Below are 21850 nucleotides of genomic sequence, written 5' to 3'. Positions count from 1 at the left end.
GCACCATTTATTGAAGAGACTGTCTTTTTTCCATTGAATATTTTTTCCTGTTTTGTCGAAGATTATTTCACCATAGAGTTGAGGGTCCATATCTGGGATCTCCACTCTGTTCCACTGGTCTATGTGCAGCCCAGACACCTTACCCAGTGTCGCTCGCCCAGGGACAAGCACGGAGGCAGCCAAGTGACAGATGCCCAGACTTTACGTCAAAGAGACTCCCCTGCTCATCTCCAGCGTTGACCCGAACGGCAGGCGTGGACTTTCACACACATCGGGGGTGGAGATGGCCTCGCCCTCTGCCTCACTCCAGCCCCCCAGTATCTCCAGGACATGAGCCCGTGGCCCGTCCCCCCTTGCTGGCCTGGCTCTGGTGGCTGGGGGCTGCATTCCTGGGTCCCACAGACTGTAACGCCTGGGAAGGCAGTTCCAAGCCAAGTGCCTCCCCAGGGCACTGGACACACAGCAGACTGAAGCACACCTCGTCCTTCCATGAAAGAAGCCCATTCCCTTGGGCTCGGGTACCTTCATGCCCTGCCTGCCTCCCTCCTCCAGGTCACTGGCGTCTCATGGAAAGGAGCTCGAACACTTGCCTGGCTGCTGCACTTTTTAAAGACTGTGCAGCGGATGCCTCCAGATCGCCTGGCTGGTGGCCAGCAGGACCTGCGTGACAGCCCCCGGATGTCAGCCTGCTTCCAGAGCTGCTGCCCAAGCACATGGCTTACAGCCAGCCTGAGCCTCGGTTCTGGGCATGGACAGGGCTTGGTGCAGCCGCGGCTCCTGGGAGCCATGAGAAATAAAGGAGGGCGCTTCATGAGCGCAAAGTTCTGAAAGACGAGCTAGGGTAGGACTGAGTGGTAAGGTTCATCTGCTACCTGAAGCCGCCCCTTCAAGAACGAGAGACACCTGCTTCATCTGTGTGAGCTAACAGGCAATGAAGAAATAGGAACATAGTCCAAAGTAAACCACAAAAACCCAGAAAAAGTTCTTAATGAAATGGAAATAATTTACCTGATAAAGAGTTCAAATTAATGGTCAAAAAGATGCTCCCTGAACTTGGTAGAGGAATGGAGGAACACGGTGGGAACTTCGATGGAGAAAGAAAACAAAGTCCCACGGAGAAGCCACATTGCTGAAGAACACAGTGGCTGGTCGGAAAAGCACCAGAGGGGCCCCACAGCCAGCTGCTTTCCGCAGAAGAAAAGATGAGCAGAACTCACCCAGTCGCAAAAGCAAAAGGATAAAAGAATAAAAGTGAAGACAATTTAAGGGACTTATGGGGCAATCTCAAGCAAAGCAATGTTCACATTACAGGAGCCCCAGAAGAAAGAAAGGAGCAAAAAATCTGAAGAAATCGTGGCTGAAAAGTTTCCTAACCTGGGGAAGAACACAGATATCCAGGTCCAGGACGCACACAGAGTTCCAAATAAAAGGAAACCAGAGATCCACGCCAAGACACATCCCAGTTAAAACATGAAGCATTAAATAAAGGAGAGAATCTTAAGGGCACCAGGAGAAAAACAACCGGTTATGTACGAGGGAAGCCCCACAAGATGGTCAGATTTTCCAGCAGACGCTCTACGGGCCGGGAGAGAGTGGCAAAACACGTTCTAAGAGTGCAAAGAAAAAATTTCCAACCAAGAATACTCCATCTGACAAAGCTGTCATTTGGAAATGAAGAATTTTCCAGAAAAGCTCAAGTCGTTCATCCCAATCAGACCAGCCTTACAAGAAACGTTAACAGGACTTCTAAAGCCAGACAAAAAGGTGCTGGTTAGTAACAGGAAACACATGGGAGAATAGGGACAACTGGGACAGAGCTACTGTTGCGAAGGCGGTGGGTTCGTGGCTCACAAAGCCACTAAAAGCAGGACCACAGTAGTGAATCAAGGGACGTATGGTATGAAAGATGTACCGTGACAAAGTCCTAACACCCGGGGGAGGGGGAACAGACGTAGGTGACCATCCACTGAAGGAGGCCGCTGTAACTGTGCGCTGTTCTCCCGCATCCCAGTTGCTGCAGCAGCAAAGCGAGGCCCTGCGGGAGAAGCGCAGGCCGGACAGGGAGGGTCTACGCAGGTGGTGGGAGAAGCACAGGACAAAGGAAGACCCGGAGAAGGAAACAGAGGCAGGACAAAGCAGCCCAGAGAGAACAGAACAAAACGGCAGTGAGGACATTCCTGTCAGTAATTACTCTACATGCAAGCGGACTAAATTCTACATAAGAAAGTGCGGCGGAACGGATAAGTGACGAGTCATCTATGCATCTGTGCGCAATTCTGCAAGACTTCAGCCCCAGGAACGGCCAGAAAAGAGCCCACGTGGCTGGAGGACCCGAGAAGGCTGCGAGAGCTGTACTTCCATCAGACAAAAGAGACTTTGTTGTATTTTTTTTTTTTTTTTAAAGCAGGCTCCATATCCAGTGTGGGGCTTAAACTCACGACCCTGAGATGAAGAGTCACATTCTTTACCAACTGAGTCAGCCAGGCGCCCCCAAAATAGACTTTAAAACAAACAGTGAAATAAGACACAAAAAGGGGATTAAATAAAGAGGTCAATCCAGCAAGAGCATAAAACATTTGTATATATTTATGCATCCAACATAGAGAATTGAAATGTATAAAGCAAATAATAGATCAAAAGGGAGAAATTGAAAACAATAATGGCAGGGGTCTTTAAAACCCTATTTTCATTAAGCTCGATCACTAGAGGGGCACCTGGGCGGCTCGGTTGAGCGTCAGACTCTTGGTTTTGGCTCAAGTGATGATCTCTGGGTTATTTACGGGATTGAGCCCTGCCTTGGGCTCTGTGCTTAGTAGGGAGTCCACTGGAGATTCTCTTTCTCTCTCTCCCTCTCAGTTTCCCCGCTCTTTGCTCTAAAATAAATAAATAAATCTTTTTAAAAAAGATCTTTAGAAAAGTAAAAAAACAATATTGACCTTAAACAATACATTAGACCAGACATACATTCCATCCGTTATTTTGGTGGTATCTATCTTTGTATCAGATATCATATATATATATTTGGTGGTATAATCACAGACATGCATAGAACATTCCATCCTAAAGCAACAGAATACACATTCTTCTCAAGTGCACATGGGATATTCTCTAGAATATATATTATCTTGCCACAAAACTAGTCTTAATAAATTAGAAAAAAAAAAATACCAAGTCTATTTTCCAACCACAATGGTATGAAATGAAAAATCAATTAAGAGAAGAAAACTAGAAATTCACCAATACGCAAATTTTAAACATACTGTTTAACAACCAGTGGTTCAAAGAAAAAAACAAAAAAGGAAATCAAAATACACCTTGAGGCAAATGTAAGTACAACGCACCACAACTCACAGATCTCAGCAAAAGCAGCTCTAGGAGAAAAGTTGACAGAGATAAATGTTGACCTCAAGAGACAAGAAAGATCTCAAACAACCTCACTTTATACCTCAAGCAACTAGAGAAAGGACAAAGCCCAAAGTTGGTAGAAGAAAGGAAACAACAAAGATCACAGTGGAAATAAAAATGAAAGAGGCTGAAAAGATCAATGAATTAATAAAGAAATATTTCTTTGAAGGGATGATCCAAATTGACAAACCTTTAGCTAGAATCCCTGAGAAGAAAAGGACTGAAATACAATCAGAAATCACAGAGATGTTACAGTGAACACCACAGAATTACAAGGAACCACAAGAAACTACTAGGAATGACCAGATGCCGACAAACCGGACAACCTACAAGAATGGATAAATTCCTAAAAACACAACTTTCCAAACTGACGCATGAATAAGGGATCTGAACAGATCAGACCTGTCGCTACGAAGGAGACTGAGTCAGTAAACAAAAACCTGCCAACGAACCAAAGTCCGGGACCAGACATCTGTGCTGGCGAGTTCCATTCGTAACAACCATCTTCCTCCAGCTCTTTCAGAAACACATGGGAAGGGAACACTTGTAAACACATTTCACCGGGCCAGTGTTACCCTGATCAACAAACCGGATCAGGATGTCACAAGCAAAGAAATGTAACCCCCAACGTCCTTGATGAACACAGATGCAAACATTCCCAACCAAGTATTAACAGACCATATCCGTCAATCTGCCAAAAGGATCCTCCATCGTAATCAAGTGGGATTTATGCCAGGAAGGCAAAGATTGCTCAGCATCTGTAAGCCCATGTCATCCACCACATGAACAAAATCAGAGTTAGGAACCTCATGATCACCCCAACAAATGCAGAAAACGCACCTGATAACAGTCAACATCAGTTCACAATAAAAACTCCCAACCAAGTAGCTATAGAGGGAATGTACCTCAGCATAATGGAGGCTGCGTCGGACAGACCCAGAGCAAACATCATCTCAGTGGGGAAAACCCGAAAATTTTTCCTATAGGCTCAGGAACAAGACAAGGACACCCCCTCTTGCCACCTCCCCTCAACACAGCATTAGCAGGCCTGGCAAGAGCAGTTAGGCAGGAAAAATGAAAGGCAAATTGGGAAGGAAAAAGCAGAACTGTCGCCGTCTGCAGATGACATGGTATTACACTCGGAAAGCCCTGAAGATCCCACCAAAGTAACCGACGGAATAAATGGATTCAGTTCAGTTGCAGAAAACAGACATCAGTACACAGAACTGTGCTGTCCTTCTGCACACCTGTAAGGAACCTGCAGCACGCAGAGTCGAGAAACAACGGTACTTACAGCCGCCCAGGAAGAGTAAGACACCGAGGAGCGAACTGAAGCGAGGAGGTGGGTGACCCATATACTGAGAACCATAAAACACCGACAAAGTTGTTGAGCAGGCCACAAACGGAAAACCAGTCCATGCTCATGTATTGGAAAACTAGTATTGCTAAAAACCCACGCTACCCAAAGCTTTCCGTAATTCCGTTCAACCCCAATCAGCATTCCCGTGGCACGTCTCACAGATAGAAAATCCTGAGGCTTGAATGAAACCACAAAACACCCTCAGTGGCCGAAGTGATCTTGACAAAAAGCAATGCTGGAAACATCGTGCTGATTTCAAGTGCTATTACAAATCTTCACAAACGCAGGCAGCATGGTACTGGCGTAAAAACCGACACAGAGATCAGGACAAGAGAACAGACCACCCTGAAATAAACCCAGGGACATATGGCCCATTAATTCATGATAGAGGGTTCAAGAGCACACAGTGAGGAAAACCGTGTCTTCCGCAAATGGTGCTGGGCACGCTGAACCGCTGCCTTATACCGTATGTAAAAATTCACTTGAAGTCGATTAACTTAAATGTTAAGACTCAAGTCATACAACTTCCAGCACGAAACACAGGCAATGAGCTCTGTGACATTAGTCGCAGCTGTGGTTTTTTTGATTTGACACCAAGAGCAAAGGAAATAACTCCCCCCCCCCCGAAAGTCAACAAATGGCGACTACATCAAACCAAAAGGCTCCGCACAGCAAAGGAAGCGGTCAACAAATGAAAAGGCAGCCTAGTGAGTGGGAGAAGAGAGCTGCAAGCCATCTAAAAGGGTTCATATTCAAAATACATAAAGAAGTCATTCCACTCAACAGCGAAGAAAAGAAACAATCCAGTTAAGAACACAGGTGGGGGGGTCTGAAAAGACATTCCCCACAGACACACGGAGGCCAACAGACACACGAAAAATGCTTACCACCACCCATCATCAGGGACACGCGAATCAGAGCCACAGTGAGATACACCTCACACCTGTCAGAGTGGCGAAGAACAGCAGCACAAGAAACGACAGGTGCTGGCGAGGATGTGGGGAAAGGGGAGCCCTCGTGCACTGTGCATTGGGAACGCAAGCTGGTGCGGCCACCAAATTTTTGAGGTGCCTCAAGAAGTTAAATGTAGAAATATGGTACGATCCAGAAATTCCCTTTCTAGTTATTCATCCCAAGATAACAAAAACAGTCTTCGACAGCGTACCCACACGGCCGTGCTGGTGACAGCGGCCGCGGTATGTATGGAGGCGACCCGGGTGCCCCCGGCGGATGAAAGGAGACCGGCGACGTGCGCACACGACGCAGCAGCCCTCCGCCGTCGGAAGCAAGTCTTGCCACTTGTGACAGCAAGGACGGACGTTGAGGGTGTTCTGCTAAGTGAAATGAGTCCGAGAAAGACCAATACTGCGTGATTTCACTCCTATGTGAACTTTAAAAAATTAAGCTCACAGACGTGATACCCTGGCGGCCCCAAGAGGCAGGGGTGGGGCTGGGGGGCAAAATGCATGAGGGGGTCAGACAGGCGAACTCCAGTCAGTGGGGTGGTGCGCATGGGGCTGCAGTAGGATTTCCATACCGCGTCTCTGAAGTTGTGGGAGTCAATGCTGACGTTCCTCTGGCGATGAGAACTGTTGACTATGAATGGTGGCAAGTGCTGACGAGAGTCGCTCCGGTTGTTTCACTGAACCAACATCAAGTCCCCACATTGTACAGCTGCCACACGTTCACCGATCACTTCAAAACACGGTGAGGACACGTGATCACAGGCAGCAGTCTTAAAGATCAAAGTCCCCTAGCCGGAAAGGGTTTAAAAAGAACCTTTCATAAAAGGGTCAGCCTGGGAGGAAGCTCTATTTCATCTGTGACAGGAGAAACATAAGCAAAATGAAAGACCCAATAGGGAGAAACAACCCACGGAGCTGGGATTTTGGCAACTTGAGGGAAAAGAGTGAGCAGGATAAAAAAAAATTTCAGCAAGGGACACCTGGGTGGCTCAGTGGGTTAAGCCTCTGCCTTCGGCTCAGGTCATGATCCCAGGGTCCTGGGACCAAGCCCCACATCGGGTTCTCTGCTCAGCAGGGAGCCTGCTTCCTCCTCTCTCTCTGCCTGCCTCTCTGACTAGTTGCAATCTCTATCAAATAAATAAATAAAATATTTTAAAAAAATTTCAGCAAGATTTTATAACATTAACACATTTGACTTAACAACATACATTTCTATCAACTAGAACTCATGTACTTTTCAAGAGCACATGGTACATATGAACCTGAACTTCATCACAAAATGAGAGTCAATGACTTTCAAGGATTGAAAGAGTATGAATTTTGGCTATTGTGAATTTAAGCTAAAATCAATGTTAAAAAAATACCCAGTTCTTAAAACATAAAAAAATAGATACTTCTCAGTTACCCATAGATTAAAATTTGAAAATCACAATATGAATTTTACAACCTTTTGACAATGAGCCTGCCATCTCACAGCTTGTGGGCTCCGGGGCAGCCATGCTTGGAGAGAAGGTCACCACGTAGATGCACACAGCAGGCAGGGGGCTAGGTTCACCCGGACATTGGAGCTCGGACCAGCTGAGGGACACACAGTCCTCAGCAGCTCCCACAGACACTTGCCCGGGAGGAAATGCAAGAACTGCAGGCTGCAGAGCTGAAATGTACTTCCTGAGGCCTCCGGAACTAGGCGCTCTCCTGTCCCCGGAGCAGGAGCCAGGGGCCACCCGGCTTCGATGGAACTCCGCCGAGAAAAGCGGCTCAGGATGGTGCTTCCGGACACAAGTTTGAGTCTAAGATTGTGCATTCAGGTTTACAGCTTTTTCAGCTTTCCTATTCATCGTCTTTAATAATCAAAGTATAGGTCGTGCTTAAAAAACCCTGATCATTTAGGCATTCCTACAGACTTCAATCACCGACTGAGTCTGTGAACCTGGACTGACTCACTGAACACTGCGCACCGTACTCCGTGTCGGGCACTGAGATACAGTAACTGAATCTCCCAGCCGGATCCGGCAGACAGACAGATCTGCAATGAGAAATCAGCCTTTCACGGGGAGCCCTTAAAAATGAAGGAACAAGATGCTACCTGGTTAAAGCTGAATGCAGTTAAATTCAGCAAGTATTTGAGTCTATAAGTTTTGCCTAATTATAAATATCCATGTCTACTGGTTGCCTGCTCTATAAAAGACAAGCTACATAGTACCCGTGATGGTAAGAAAAACCAATCTAAGGGCATTTGCATCGACCATGGAACATCGGGTGTATTTTCTGTGATTCAGACACAGCGTGGCTGATGTTTTACACCTCGGAGCACAGACGCAGGCGGAGCAGAAACAAGCCGCGGTGTGAAGGAAGGACGAGCACGGAGGAGGGACTCGCACACAAGTCTGGGGTTGGGAAGGGCGGAAGGAGGTCATTCCCGGGGGGAAGCTGGTGGCGAGCACGCGCACGCAGGGGACGCCGCAGAGGGCTGGGTGCACACTGACTCCCTGAGTACTAACTGAAAGGGAGCGCGTGCCCGGTGCGCCCCAGACACGGCCGAGAACACCCCGGCCTCCCCGGTCCTCATGGGTGCCGGCTGGAGCGGGAGGGAGGCGCCGCGACACGGAGCACAGCACTGTGGAGGGGAAAGGGGGACAGGACGGGTGGCTTGGGGGCGGCCTGCTCTCCCTGCTGGAGGGTGGTTCTGTCAAGAGCAGCATCAGGTCGTGCCAGGGGAGGTAAGGGCCAGGGTGGCACGGGGATTAGGACACCATTTGTCCCAGGTGCTGGGGCAGCGGCCCAGAGGTGGTGCCTCTCTGTGGGGCCCTGGAGCCCCCGCCACCCTAGGGGCACGCCCGTGATCTGCTTCCCCACAGGGCGCTATGTGTTCCAGGCTTGAACTCCCTGGTCAGAGACCATGCAGATGTGGCCCTACAATCCCCCGACTGGCCTCCCCTGCGCTGGGAGTGAGGCCTTCCCGGCACACGGCCACTCAGCTGTGGGCATGGTCCGGGGGGACAGCGGCCTCGGGAGCCAGCAGCATTTGCTGAGGCCCTTGTCGCCTTCACGAGAGAAGGTGTCCAGCTCCTGACAGCGTGCGCGGTGGAGGAGACTGGAGCAGGGAAATTCATGGTTTTGTGCCGTAGGGCACAATTCTGTTAACAACACGGTCTGGTCGTCGTGCGTTCTCGCAGGCTAGTACCGTAGGCGTGCGGCTTCTGGGGTAACAGGACCCCCTCCCCGAGACGAGCTGATGCTAAGGGCACGGGTGGGTGTCAGAGACGGGGACACCCCACACGGCCGTGCTCAGCACTCTGGGGGCAGCCTGGGTCCCCGGCGGGAGTGGTGGCCACGCCGGACAGCGTGGGGACAAACAGCTCCCAACCCCAGACACACCGACCTTGCTGGATCACCCGAGTTTAAGTCGACTCCCCCACGGCCGTGCCGTGGGGCGGAAACATGCGACAGCGACGAGAGGACGAAGCAGCCTGGGAGCCCCAGCTGTGCTCCCGGAGGAAGGTGCGGTTGCAAGGCGATGAGCGCAGAGGGTGGCCGAGCCTGTTTGGTCACAGGCTCCCGTGCGAGCACCCAGCTCCTCCCCGTCAGCTCTGTGTGACGGACGGACATGGCAGGCACGCACCTCCAACAGCCGCAAGGTCACCCAGCCCAGGTCCCCACCGTCCGCCTGCCTGTGCGTGGCTCCCCACAGTTTCCCCGCCGGCCGGCATGGGGACCGCGCTCTGTCTGCGCTGGACTCAGTCCCTCGCTGGGAAGGCCTGGGCCTCTGAGCCATGGGCACACAGTTGTGCGACAGAGCCGTGAACCGAGAGGCTCGGTCGTTTAGAGAACGTACGCGGCGGTCCAGAGACAAGCACCCGTCTTGCAGTGACAGCTGGAGCCCCCCACAGGGTCAGGGCTGGGGGAGTTCCTTGGGACACCCCGGCGGACACCCATGTGCAGGACCGAGGCACCGAGCAGGCTGCAGACCCGCGCCCCGCTGCGTGCCCCCCAGATGCCGCAGGTATAATCCAGGGCCCCTTGGGGTGCCAGGCCAGCGCCGCCCGCTGCTCTCGCCGATACCCCACACTTGCCACGGGGACCTCAGTATACGGCCGGGCCCAGGGACCCTCAGCCATAGGTCAGCTGACCAGTAACCGGAATCCCGTGTGTCCGGTCCTCTCTCGGTCAGAGTGACGTGCTGGAATGCGGTCCCACAGAAGACAGAACTGCACGGTGTGACGGTCACTGGGAGGTCATCCTTGAACTGTGCCCACCGCAGGGTTCGGGTCAAGGTGATGACGCTTTGTCCGTCTGGCCAAACGCCATACCCCACCCCTGAATGGAGGAAGGCAACGGCAACCCCGTCCTGAACGGGGGGCTCAGAGGTCGGCACAGAGACCCGGCCCTGCACACCGTCTCCCGCCGCGGGCAGAGGGACCCCCAGACTCCACGGGGAGCAGAGGGCCTGGCTCGGGTGGAGGGGCTCATCAGAGAGAGCAGAAGGCCCTGCTGTAGACCAGAGGCATCTGGGATAAGGATGGGGGTGGTCTGCCGGCCCTTCCCGCTGAGCAGGAAAACCATCGGCTCAGCCGTCAGCGCCTCCCTCTGGATGAGGTAGAAAAGGGGCAGTTTCTCCCTTAAGCCCAGAAACCCTGCCGCTGGAGCTACCCTTCCACGGACTTGCTCATTTTATGTTTCCTCCCAGTGAAATGCTGAAACTAAGTTTCTTTCTGTAGCGACTAAGAAAATGTCTACTTTGGAAAGGAATAATCTTTATATACTTACAGAAGTTTATATGGAAATAGACGTATGAGTAGGTCTTGTACGCGTACCGTATGTAAACATGCAGGAAGGCGCTGGCTTATTAGCACCTGAGGTGGGACACTGTCCAGACCCCCTCCCTCCCCTGTCCTGCCCGCTCTCGGCCCTGAGGAGACCCTCAGGAGCGGCACTAGGCCCGCTGGCTCTGGGGTTTCTGGGCTGGTCAGAAACCATCTGCTGATGCCTTCTACTGTCCCTTTACTTGTGGGGATGGCCCCGACCTGGACCGAGCTCTGAAGCGGTCTGCCCCAGGTGGACGTGCGGGTTCAGGCCTCAGCGAGCACTGATTCTGAGTCAGACGCTGTTCTGCACGTCCCATAAATGCCAGCCACTGTCCTAACCCCCAGCAGGCAGACGGCACAGTCAGTCCCTTTTGCAGAGCTCAGTGAGGCCCACAGGCCCAGTAACGGGAGCTCAAAGCAGCATGGGAAGCCAGGACGGGAACCTGGCCAGCCTGGAGGAGGCGTCCCACCCTCAGTTCCCGCGTCTGGCCGCGGCTGTGGCAAGTTGGGAGCCGTGCTCAGGGCCAGTGACTGTCCCCGCCCTGTGCAGCCTTCTTCAGTAACCAAGAGCCGGTGCTCAGTCACCTGCAGACGGAATGAGCGGCCTCGGAGTTGGTCCGAGTACTCAGCAAACCTCGGCGGGCACATGCCGCGTGCTGCACACACCGACAGCCGTGGGCGCTGTGGGCACACAGCGGACGGCCAGGGCCGCCCCCGTCCGGTGTCGGCTCCTCGGCATGGCTGGGCGGTGTGGGAAGGCGGGTCTCGGCGTCCCCGAAGGGCTGAGCGCTGCCGCCGTCGCCAGTTATGGAAGACGGACACTGACCACGGAGCCCGAGCACGCGTGGCCACAGCCGCCCCAAGAGAACAAGGCTGCAAACAGGCTCCATGCACCGCCCAAGGACACACACGCATAAACACGACCCACTCGGATGTCCGCAGAGGGAGGAGTCCAACATGTGCAGTCCACAGGCTGTCCGCAGATCGTCCTAACTCGCCGGATGAAGACATTAGAAAATATTCAATACGAACATTTTTTTCTTGCAAGACCAAGGAAAACTGTCTACTTTGCAGTGACTAAAAACACGTATTTGTTCAAACGCTTGAAACGGCTTCGGGACCCACAAGGCAGTGGCCGGCGGGAGCAGGGAGCAAATCCTGGCCATTTGCCACATGCGGTCCCGGTTTGAGGCAGCAGGCGCTGCCCATGGTCTGAGCCGGTAACAAATGCCAAGGGCTCTGGAGAAGAGCCCGGACAGGGGGTGTGTTCCCTGCCAGTGACAGAGGGGCACGGATGCCAAGGCTGTGGGCAAGCCCCACGTGGCGGCAGGAAGCAGCGAGCGAACCATCAGCGGCCGTGGGACCCCGGCCGGGGCCCTGTCCGCTGGGCTGTGCGCCTTGCTCGCCGACAGGGCCCCTGTCCGTTCCCTTCACTGTCCACCACCGACCGTCTTCACAAACAGAAACACACGTGTGCTCTCAATACCGAACAGCGAGGCTAAAGAGCGAGCACTGCAGCTTTCGGGCGGGGGTTTTGTTCTCCTCCCCTGGCCTCCATGTCATCTGGGGAGGCCAAGTTCCTGTCCAGCAGAGGTAGTGCCTTAGTCCGGGGTCCCCCTGGTTCTGGAGAGCACACGTCCCTGGGATTGGCCACTCCTTTCCAGGTCTCTCAGGAGCACGGGGCAGGGTTTTGAAAAGGTCAACAATTCTGTCGGTCTGGCTGCTGTGCTCCTGGCACGCAGGAGCCCCATGTAATTCTACTCAGTGTGAAAAGAGAGAGTCTCATCAAGGAAAAGCAGGCCAGTGACAGTCACATCTTAAAAGACTCTCAAGGGACACCTGCGGGGCTCAGTGGTTGAAGGTCTGCCTTCAACTCAGGTCATGATCTCAAGGTCCTGGGATCAAGCCCCACATCGGGCTCCCTGCTCAGCGGGGATTCTGCCTCTCCCTCTGCTGCTCCCCCTCTTGTGTTCCTGCTCTCATTATCTGTCAAATAAATAAATAAAATCTTTAAAAAATACTTTCAAAATTCACCCCTTGACTTACACTTGTATTGCTCCTTTTCCTGCGATTCCTACAGTACAAGTTGATGGAGCGTAATCAGCATGCCTACGTGTCTGTGTGTCAGGAATGCAGGGACGGCGAGCGTGGGAGGGTGGTGGCCCGAGCCACTTCTGACTGCCCCCTCCCCCAGGGCAACTACTCAAGCAGTCACACACCAGACACCACAAACAGGGTCTCGAACACCAGGCAGAGGCAGCCCCCTGCCGAGACCACGGCAGACCCCACACGCTGAGTGAGAGAAGTGCCCGCAGGCCAAGGGCATCCCCACCCCCACCCTGGGCCAGCACGGGCTCCTGCAGGCAGGGAGGAGCCCAGGCTGGATGTCCAGCTCCCCCATTCTGCAGGAGGCTTTATGGAAGCCCCCACTCAGGTCATGCCCAACGGGGATCTTGGCAAGCGGATTTGCTACCCGCAGCACCCAAGCAGCTGGGCCAGCCGTGGCTCCCTCCTTCTCCAGCGCCTGTGGGCGCCCAGCCTTGAGGACTTGGGGGCGTGCAGCTCTGCCTTCTCTGGGTCTCAAACGAAGACCCTGGCTGGCCCGGCAGGAACAGGGCGTCACACCCCAGGGAACTGCGGAGCAGCCGGCATCATAGCGGCAGAAGGCCAGGGTGGCCGTCTGTAGGACAGGGCCCACAGCCCGTTCTGCCAGTGTGCTGTGCTCACAGGCCTTCCGGCTCCGGAGCTGGCTGCCTGTCCAGGGACCAGCCGGCAGCCCCGCCCGCCACTGTCACAGCCCCAGCCCGGCGACAGGCCGAGGATGCAGAACGGAGCCCGCAGGAGGGGCAGGGGCAGAGCCCAGCAGCGGCCTTGCTTGCAGGGACGCCAGTGGAAAGCTAAGCGCTGGTTTCCCTTGCCCGCAGAGCAGCCCCACGGGGCCTAGGGTCGGGGCCCTCCAGGCACAGCACTGCCTGACTGGGCACAGGCGTCCTGCAGGGCAGAGAATCTGACTTAGAGCCCCAGCGCCTCCGGGAAGGAACCCGGACCAGAATCCCGAGTGTCCAGGCACCCCAGAGCCCATCCTGTGGCCCTGCCTGCGCTGGGAGCCAACAGAGGACCTGTCCATCTGTCCTCGGCGGGGGCGCAGCCTGGGCAGCCGCCGTACCCACAGCAGACCTGATAGCAAGCACGCCTGCCCCAGGCAAGGCAACAGCAGACCATCCACGAGCCCAGATAGCGCGGTCCAGAGCTGTCTGCCCACTGGGAAGGACCAGGCGAGGAGACTGCTTGCTTAAATGCTCAGAACCAACGTGACACAAATTTAGTGAGCGTGTCACCAAAGCAAGCACATGGACTGCTTTCCAACTCCCCGAACCTGAGGACACAAAGGGACATGCAGGTTCACGCGGCCCCAGGGAGGCCAAAAAGGTCAAACTGTACTAGGACTCCTGGGCCAAGACACACTTTTACCAAGTTTCTTTCAAAGTTTCTTTCAAGCAAGAAGGGAAAAGAGAAATTAGATACAGGGAACGCCACAGGATGATACGCGGGTTCTCAACAAGGTTCCAGGCCAGGAGGGAAGGGGATGATAAACTCAAAATATTAAGGGAAAAAAAAAAAGCTGTCTCTCTCTGCTAAATAAACAAAATCTTTAAAGAAAAGAAAAACGCTCTAAACCAAGAACTCTACGCTTGGCAGAGTAGTCCTTAGGAAACGAGGGGAGATAAAATTTCCAGAACAAACAGAAGCTTGGGGAATTTGTCACTACAAAGTGCTACAGGGAGTCTCAATAGATTTGAAGACGCTAGTCATCACAAAAACATGAAAAGCTGGCATAAAACTTGCTGCTGGCGTATGCTTCTAGAAGTTGACAGGACAGGCCGCCCGCCGTGGGCTGTGAGCGGCTGATTTCTTCCTGTGGTGACAGCGGCGCACAGTTCATCAGAGCGTTGCTCTACAAGTTCAGGGAGGCTCTGTTACTTTCCCTTTCACGTTACACCATGAAAAAAATACGCGGGCTAACATTAATAGCCAAAATGTAAGGGGGAGCAGAAGTAATACTGTCAAGTTTAGGAATTCTATCGAAGCTGTAATCAGTTTAAAACAGGATGTCAAATTTTAAGATATTTTATGTAAATCTCATAATCACAAGATAAAATCTATAATCACACAAAAGACCATGACAAAGAAGTCAAAGAGTAGGGACATCAAACAACAGCACAGTACAACAGCAGGATATGAAAAAGTAACGACAGGTTGGCACAACGGCCAGAATTCAGCGGGAAGGCGCAAGGGAAGCCCTACACGCCAGTGATTGAGACTTAAACGCAAATGCATAAAATCCTGCAATCAGAAGACTCAGAATGGCTGAGCGGATGAAACACAAGATCCGTGATGTGTGCCTACCAGAGATGCACGTCAGCCGCGACGACACACACACCGCAAGTGAGCGGGTGGGAGAAGTTATTTCGAGCCAACGGTATTCCCAAGGAGCCAACGGTATTCCCAAGGACCAGCGGTAGCTACTTCCGTGAGACAAAAACACTTTAACCTGAGAGTAGTAAAAACACACAAAGAGGGCCATTATGTAATGGTAAAGGAATCACTCCATCAAAAAGATGTAACAATTGTAATTATTTACGAACCAAACATCGGAGCGCTTGAAAATATAAAGCAGAAACTACCAGGAAAAATGCCCATAGGTGGGCATTCTGATTCCCTACCGCTCGCCAGGGGATCCCATCATACACCAGGTGGACCCCACAGACATGAATAGAACAGTCTGTCCATCGACAAAATGCACGTTCTTCTCAAAAGCACGCAGAGAACGTATGTTGGCCCACAAAACAGGTCACAGTAAATTCACGAAGACATGTCCTACAAGCACCTACTCTTACCACAAAGCAATGAAACTACAAATAAGAAACAGGAGTAAAACTGGAAAATTCACTAATACACGAAATTAAACACTCGCCTGAACAACAAATCAAAGAAATTATTAAAGGGGAAGTAAATAAAAAATGGAACATATATAAAATCAACTTAGGGGATACAACAAAAGCAGTTCAAAGAGCAAGGTTTATACCAATAAATGTCGACATTAAGAAACAAAGACACAAAAATCTCAAATAGACAACCTAACTCTGTCCCTTAACAAATTAGTAAAACAAGAACAAATTGAACCCCAAGTTGGCAGAATGAAGGAAACTAAGTTTAGAGCAGAAATAAATGAAATACACAACATGAAAACAAGGACATCGACAAAACCAAGAGCTGGTTCTTGGGAAAGATAAACTTGACAATCCTTTTGCTAGTCTAAACCAAGGAAATAGCACACCCACGTCAACATTATAAATTAGTAAAAGGACTGTAAGACGGACTCTACAGAAACCCGAAGGATCCTAAGAAGCCGCTCTGGACACTTACATGCCCACACACGGGGAAACACACGAGAAGGAAAAATTCTAAGAACCTCCAGATGAACTAGCAAGACTTCACCAGGAAGTAATGGTAAATCCGAGCAGAACAAGTACTTCGAAAGAGACTCAGTTATCAAAAATGTCCCGACACAGAAACGTCCACGACCAGATGGCTGCGTTGGTGAATTTTACACGTAAAGAATTTAACACCAATTCTTCTTAAACTACCCCACGCCCCGAAGAAATCAAAGCAAGGGGAACACTCCCAAACTCACGATAAGGACATCATTATGCTGATAGCAAAGCCAGAAAGGACACTGTCAGAAAAGAAAACTACAGACCGATATCCCTGATGAATATGAGGACAAAAATTCTCAGTAAAATGCCGGCAAACCAATTTCCGCAGCAACGATTAAAAAGACAATTCTCCAGGACCAAACAGGAATTATTCCAATGGTGCAAAGCTAGTTTAACATCCAGAAATCCATGTGACATGCCACATAACCAGAATTAAAATAGGATCTTAATAGACGTAGAAAGATCTTTTTTCCCCTCTCCCACAAAAGTGTTGGTTTCTGTACACTGCACTGATTCACCCTCCCTAGATACACGGCTTATGACAGCGGCTCTGGGCACACGGAGATGACGTCTGAGTCCTGAGGGCAGTATCTGGTCAGTCTAGAATTCAAACAGGATATCTGGGCTATGCCTCTGGCCAGCCGAGAGGCACACAGGAAGAGTGTGCGGACCCACATCACATTATGGCAGTTCTGCAAGCTTACTATCCTGTCACACGTTCATAAATACGAAGAACTAGTCATCTGGGAGCTGTGCGTCAGAGGGATACCCAGCACTGCTCTACTGTGCAGTCACGTCGCCATCCTGTGGATCCTTAGCTCTCCCTGGTTAGGACCCCAAACACTTAGAAAGGAAGGCTTAAGTAGGCTGGGAGAAGATTACCAGAGTTTGGGCACCTTCATTACCGAGTATCAAGTAACGGGGCTCACCCCACGGTTACCTCCTGCAGGGAGCACACAGCGCAACCCGTCAGAGATGGCTCCTCACGGCTGCAAAGCTCCCCAAAGTTCCAGGGGCCAGGCGGGCTGCAGAAAACCACCCAGGGCTAAGCAGACTCCGTAAGCGCAGCCTCAGCTCTAAGCCCTGTGCTGGTTCCGGGCACATCTCAGTTCTGCTGCAAGTCTGCATCGCTCCAGCTCAGCAGCGACAGACGTATACTTGAACTCATCGGTCTGAAGTCAGAGGTCTCCACCGGCCCACAGGTCTCCTTCGTGGCTGGCGGTGCACTGCGCCTCAGCAACACTCAGAGAGGTGGGGCCCATTTCTGCTGTCATGCGCACTACGCCTTCGTGCTTCCGTTCAGGGCAGTGATGTACGTAAGCCCAGCTGGCTGGCTGCAGCCTCCCGGCGGGTCTGAGCATTTATCAGTGCGGCGCAGTGGAGCTCAGTACCCGTCTGTTGTCCTGCAAAGACCTCATAACCTTCCCTTCTTGGTAGTCCACAGAGAAACACTGGACGGGACTGAGCCCGGGACCAGATCAAGTCAAACTTCTCTTTAGGAATAACTGCATAGACCATATCTTTTGCTCCAAAATACTGCTGCCAAATCTGTCTTATTTCTTCTGTTTTGTCTTTCCCATCTCAATGTTAAAGATGAACCGAGAGTCTTGTCTTCAGTGAATCCTCTGCTCACAGGCTGTGTCCCCAGGGCGTCTGTCTTCTGTTCAACACATCTGATAAAGTCACCTTGCCTGGAGTGCCCCACTGGCTGCTTCCGAAACTCAGCGCGCTTTTCCAGTCGTGACTCAAAAGCGGCCGGGTCAGACCTGCGTGGCTATGGGATCTCGTCTGGGTAGTGGTCGTAGAAGGGGTTGGCCTTGAGCTCGGCCCCGATCCCACGGGTGCGAGCGCCCCGCCGTGGGCCCACCCGAGCTGTGATGCACCGGGAACATGCGCAGCTGCGCGGGGGACACGAGCCCCAGGTCCAGGTCACGGGTGCACGTGGCGCACGACCCCTGGTACAGACCGACCACCTGCAACACGGCCGGGCCCACGCCACCTACCACCGCCACGGCAGCCACAGCCGCCCCGGCCTCCTCCTCCTCTAGCGCGTCCTAGATGTAGAAATCTCTTTTGACAAAAATGATAAATGGGCACCCATTTACAACAAAAGCTCAACAGAGGAGATGTAAAGGGAACATACTTCAACAGAAGATCACGTAAGACAAACACGCAGCTTACATCACATTCAACCACGAAAAGCTGGAAGCTTCTCCTCTAAGATCAGGAACAAGAGGAGGGACCCACTCTCGCCACTGCTACTCAATATGGTATTAAAAGTGCTTTTTGGGAATCAAGTAAGAAAAGGAAATAAAGGCATCAGATTTGGAAAAGAGTAAGTATAACTGTTTTGCCAGCGCCATGATTTTAAATATAGAAAATCTGAAGTATTATGCACGAAATTTATAGATCTAATCGACACATTAGTAAAGCTGCAGAATAAAGTTAATGTTCAAAAAGTAGTAACACTCCTGTATGTTGAAGAATCATCTAAAATATAAAGAACATGGTCCCATTTATAATAGCATCAAAAATAATGCAATACTTAGGAATAAATTTGATCAAAGAACGTAAGCACCTTACACCGACTTCAAGACCCTGAAGAAACAAGCTGAGGCACAAACAATCGGCGTGTCCTGCGTTTATGGGCTGGAGGAGGGTTTTTTTTTTAAAGATTTTATTTACTTATTTGACAAGAGATCACAAGTAGCAGAGAGGCAGGCAGAGAGAGGGGGAAGCAGGCTCCCCACTGAGCAGAGAGCCCGATGCGGGGCTCGATCCCAGGACCCTGAGATCATGACCTGAGCCGAAGGCAGAGACTTAACCCACTGAGCCCCCCACGTGCCCCTGGAGGAGGGTTTTGAAGATGTCTACGGGCCGGAGCCATCTATGCCTTCAGATTCAGCCGGGTCAGGAGGCCAGTGGCATTTTGTTAGCGACACAGAAAAGCCTGGAGTGACAGCGATCACAGACGCAGAGGAGCCCACGAGCCGGAGCAATGCTGACAAAGAGAAGATGGGAAGCCGCCCATTTCCTCCTTCTGAGCCTCATTATAAAGCTGCAGGTAACCAAGGGTAGGAACCGGCACAAAAACCAGACACAAACCAATGTGCACAGTCAGCTGTTATTCGACATGAGAGAAAAGACGGCGCTTCAAGAAAGGGCCCAGGAAAATGGCATAGTCAGTCACACGTTAAAGACCGAACTCAGGGGCGCCTGGGTGGCTCAGTGGGTTAAGCCTCTGCCTTCGGCTCAGGTCATGATCTCAGGATCCTGGATCGAGCCCCCCCACCAAGTCGGGCTCTCTGCCTACTTGTGATCTCTGTCTGTCAAATAAATAAAATCTTAAAAAAATTTTTAAAAATTTAAAAAAAAGACTGAACTTAGACCCCGACTTGGACATACTCACACAATTCATGTGGACTGGATCAAAGGCTTAAATGCAACACCAGAAACCTTAAGACTCCTAGAAGGAAACGGGAGGTGGGTAGGAGAGAGCTCCTTGACGTCGGTCTGGGAAAGGATTCTTAGGATAGGACATCTAATGCATGAACAAAAAAATAAAAACCAGAACTCCATCAAACTAAAAACCTGCACAACAAAGTAAATAATCAACAAAATGAAAAAAAACAAACACTTACATAATGGAAAAAATTGTCTGCAAACCAAATCTGTGATAAGGGCTTCATATTTAAAAATAAAGGGAACCCAATCAGGATGGCAGACCAGAGGCCCCTGAGCTCACCGCCTCCCACAGACAGACTACGGCTACAGCTAGATACGGAGCGACTCTGAGACCAGCCCAGAGAGAAGCAGAACAGGTCACAGCCAAAGACTGTGGAAAATAAAATAAGATTTAAAAAATAAGATTAAACGAAACCTAGAAAGGTAAATAGGGCGGAGCCACAGTCTGGCGGGAATCTGCAGCCGGCAGACAGTAGGGAGTCACAGACACAGGGTTCCTCCTGAAGACGAGGGTTCAAGCCCGGCATGGGGCACCCCCAGCCCTGGGGACCTGCATCCGGCTCTGCAGGACAGGGGGCTTTACTCTGGGAGAACAGAAGGGTCCCCCTCCGAAGGGGACTTCCATGCGGGGAGACCGGGCACAGAAGCAACGGTCCGAGAAGCCTGGGCCATATGCGAAGGAGCTCTGCGGACTGATTTTCGTGTGTGCGGCGGCGAAGCAGACATCTGCACGGAAGTTGTTCTGGGAACAAAACAGCTACAGACATTTGCTCGCCCTCCTTCTGCCCGGCTGTGGCCACACACTGGGGGTGCCGGGGTCGACCCTCTGCAGCTGCGCTGTGAGCGCTGCCTCTGCAATCCCGCTGCTGCCCCGGGACCTCACCCCAGCTGCCCACCAGGCGGAGCCCCGCGAGCCGGCCCCGCACCACCACACTTGGCGGGCGGCCCCGGCTGGGACAGGTGCTCCGCCGTCCCCAGTGAGTGGCCTCAGACAGGACGGGTGCCCCATGAGGGTGCCCCCCACCTGCCACACACGGCAGGACGCCTCAGGCCTGGCCACCCTCCAAGGCAGCTCCCGCCTGGGAGTGGAGGGGCCTGCCGACCAGTTCGCGGGCACAGTCCCTGCCGGCCACAACAGGGCAGTGCGTGAAGCCCACACAGGGCACATCCCTGAGCACCTGGTTGAACAGCCTGAGACACTGTGTTTCTGGGCCTCGAAAGGCGCCTTCCACCACGTAAGGCTGCTCCCTCAAGGTCAGGAGACGTACTAATCCACCCGTCACACGTGATAAACACAAAGTCAGGCAAAGTCAGGACAGACAGGAACGTGTTCCAAGCAAAAGAACAAAACAAACCTCAGGAAAAATAACTAAATGAAACAGATGAGCCGTCTACCTGAGAAAGCTGCAAGTGAGAGTCTGGTGATCGTCAGTCACCAGAATCAGAAGAATGGGTGAGCCCACGGAGAACCTTGTCAAGAGACAAAGAAACAGAAACGATGAGAACACTCAGAGCCCAAAGCTCTAACACCTGAAATGAAAACACCAGAAGCAACCGGCGGCAAAGCAGAGGGCGCAGAAGGACGGAGCGGAGACCTGGAGCACAGGGTGCTGGAAATCAGCCAAGCTCCACAGCAAACGGGGTTTTACAAACGAGGATACTTGGAGGGACTTCTAGTAACTTCTGGCACAACATCAAGCACACTGACACTGGCATTATAGGGGTCCCAGAAGGAGAAGAGGGAAAAGGGCAGAAAACGTATTTGAAGAAATAATAACATTTTCTGTCCTGGGGAAGGAAACAGACATCCAGGCCAGGAAGCACAGAAAGTCCCAAACAAGATAAACCCAAAAGTCCACACCAAGACACAAAATTAAAATGTCAAGAGACAAAGAGAGAAATCTTCACAGTGGCAGGAGTAAAGGCACTAGTTACGCGAAAGGGATTACTCCAAAGACCATCGGGTGATTTTTCAGCACAAACTTTTCAGAACAAAAGGGAGAGGAATATATTCAAAGTGATTTAAGAAAAAATACCTACAGCCAAGAACACAGCACCCAGCAAGATCCTCATTCAGAACTAAAGGAGAGATGATGAGTTCCCCATAGGAAGAAACCTTCTTTAAAGGAGTTCATAGGGCGCCTGGGTGGCTCAGTGGGTTGAGTCTCTGCCTTCGGCTCAGGTCATGATCTCAGGGTCCTGGGATTGAGCCCCACATCGGGCTCTCTGCTCAATGGGGATCCTGCTTCCCCTCTCGTTCTGCCTGCCTCTCTGCCTACTTGTGATCTCTGTCAAATAAATAAAATCTTAAAAGAAAAAAAAATAAAGGAGTTCATGACCACTAAACCCATC

General features: G+C 51.6%; 1 protein-coding gene and 1 pseudogene across 1 annotated transcript in view; both read right to left on the bottom strand.

Annotated features, from left to right (window-relative positions):
• TMEM123 (transmembrane protein 123) overlaps window positions 1-21850 on the bottom strand; it is a 50355-nt gene that overhangs the window by 9311 nt on the left and 19194 nt on the right. The gene's annotated exons all lie outside the window — the stretch shown is intronic.
• On the bottom strand, window positions 17110-19451 carry LOC123948123 (annotated as a pseudogene).

Source organism: Meles meles, chromosome 8, assembly GCF_922984935.1.
Source record: "Meles meles chromosome 8, mMelMel3.1 paternal haplotype, whole genome shotgun sequence".
NCBI classification, from domain to species: Eukaryota; Metazoa; Chordata; class Mammalia; order Carnivora; family Mustelidae; genus Meles; species Meles meles.
The sequence above is the reverse complement of the archived record's forward strand: the minus strand, read 5'-3'. Positions and strand labels throughout refer to the sequence as shown.